The following is a 2,499-nucleotide window of genomic DNA, read 5'->3' as shown; positions in this document are numbered from 1 at the left end:
TCAAACATAGCAAAGATAGTGAGGTTGGGCCAGGATCGGGCAGTGTTTCGTTCTGCTGTGCATAAGGTCACTATCGGTTAGTACTGATTCGATGGCACCCAACAACAACAACAACAACAACAACAACAACAACAACAACATCAAATATTTAATTTGGAATCCTGTGGGAAGGCACTCAGAAAGTCAGTAAACTTTCTAAGAAAAAATTAGTTGTAATGGTTGTATGACAGATGTTATTATTGATGTCACTCTTTTATTTTTCCAAGATGCTGGCAGGATGAGCAGAGAGCCCAGGACAGAGCCCCAAATTTCAGTAATGATGTCTCTATGCTTTCGGATATCATACATAAGGATAAGTGATATTTACTTAGATCATTTTTCCTGACATCATATTGACAAACTAGTGAATGTGTGACCTAGATGTGTTAGCTCCTTAAACGACCTAGTGAATGAATTTGATTATAGTATGCGTAATTTTTCAAAATAACAGCTCATTTACTTGAGTAAGGTTATTTAATAAAACTTGTTTTAACAGACCTTTTGAAGTTAATTTAGTGTTCACATATAGTGTGAAACTTGACAGGCATAGAGAAACAATTCTTCTATTCCTGTGTAGATAATGAAACTTGGAAACAACATATCACTAATCAGAAACAGAACTACATTAAAGTTTTAGTCATCATCAGTGGGAATTATAAAGTGTGATACATGACAGTCAAGCAAATTATGTATCTCAAAATTGACACATAATAACAATGAGATCAATTAACTCAGTGGAGAGTTCAAGATATTATCAAATACTGGGATGAGGACCTAATCTAAAGGTTATCACTTAAAAGATATTAAATTACCACATCCATTTAATATCAACAGACAAACATCATGATGATATTACATAATTATCAAAACCACAAAACCATGTGAACATTCTAGAAAGCTTTTTGCAGAAATGCAAACAGCACTGACTTCTGATTGGGTACATTTCATTACATGTCCTAATTGGCTCCACACATGCTTTAATGATAATACAATCTTGTCAAAAAAATTGCTTATATATGGCAAGCAATTTCCTTGCATATATTCCACAAGCTAATTACCCATAATCATTTGGCTCATTTGCTTACGTACACTTTTTTTCCTTTTGCTTAGATGTCAGCAAGGAAAACTACAAAGAAAACAGATATTCTGCGCTTCATTTTTTTCATGTATACATAGACATCTGCAGTACAGTGCTGGCAAAACACATTGAACATACCAAAATAAAGAGGAGAGTAAAGAACCTGGAAATACAGAATGTGGAAAAAAACAGGGAAGAAGAATATAGTTGCTATTGTTGTTCTTATTGTTTTGGAAAACACTATATTTTTCTGAATAAAGATACACTGAATACTTTATAAACTTCTTAAAGCATCTTTTAAAAACTTCAGCAAAGCTTCTCTACTTTTCTTTTTACTTTTCAGAAACATACATAGTAGTGTTAGTTTATCTTTGTCAAATGTAATATAGTTCCTAAAAGTGTTTATAAATAGAAGGAAGTATAAACCAACAATCTTGGCCACCTATCTAAGGGTTCTGCTTACATGGTCTTGAATTTTCAAGTTACTTCCAACTTAAATGTTTCTAAAGAAAGAAAGCTGATCAACTCATTTTCTTTTCTATATCACAGCCTTTTAAACATTTAAAGACAGTTCTTATGTGTCTCCCTAAAGTTACTCTTTCCAGGCAAGATATAGAGTTTCCTCTAAAATTTAACATTATTATTAAAAGAGATGTCTTTGATACATTCTAAATTCAGAGATCAGAGCAGTTAATCTTAGTACAGGTTCTAAGGAATTATTTCATATAGCTTAGTTAGGATAATGCAAGTCTTGTTCACATTTTATGGCAGAGGATTTTGATTAAGTCTTTCTGCATAGTTCTCCCCCACCAAAATATTTATTATTGTATTTGCTTGAACTTATGTGTATTATAATTATTATTTTTTTTAATTTTCATGGATTGTTTTATTTACTTACAGAACCTCTAGAGTGCTCACATAGCAAAGAGTAACAATTAAGCTTCCTTTTGTTACTAGGTTTTATAATAGCGATTGACCTAAAGTTTCAAGGGTATTTTAGGTCATTGTTAGCCTATCAATTTATATTGTTGTTGTTGTTGTTATGTGCCGTGGAGTCGGTTCCAACTCATAGCAACCCTGGACAGGGTTTCCGAGGCTGTACATCTTTATGGGAGCCGAAAGCCTCATCTTTCTCCCGCGGAACAGCTGGTAGTTTCGAATTGCTGACCTTGAGGTTCGCAGCCCGATTCGTAACCACTATGCTACCAGAGCTCCTTACTAATATATAAGTATATATATTTGTTGTTGTTGTGTGCCGTCGAGTCGGTTCTGACCCATAGCGACCCTGTATAGGGTTTCTAAGGAGCTGCTGGTGAGCTTGAACTGCCAACCTTGCAGTTCAAACGGCTTTGCAGCCTGGTGCATTAACCCACAGCACCACA

The sequence above is a fragment of the Chrysochloris asiatica genome, unplaced genomic scaffold, assembly GCF_000296735.1.
Source record: "Chrysochloris asiatica unplaced genomic scaffold, ChrAsi1.0 scaffold00008, whole genome shotgun sequence".
Classification (NCBI taxonomy): domain Eukaryota; kingdom Metazoa; phylum Chordata; class Mammalia; order Afrosoricida; family Chrysochloridae; genus Chrysochloris; species Chrysochloris asiatica.
This window is presented reverse-complemented; position numbering follows the sequence as displayed.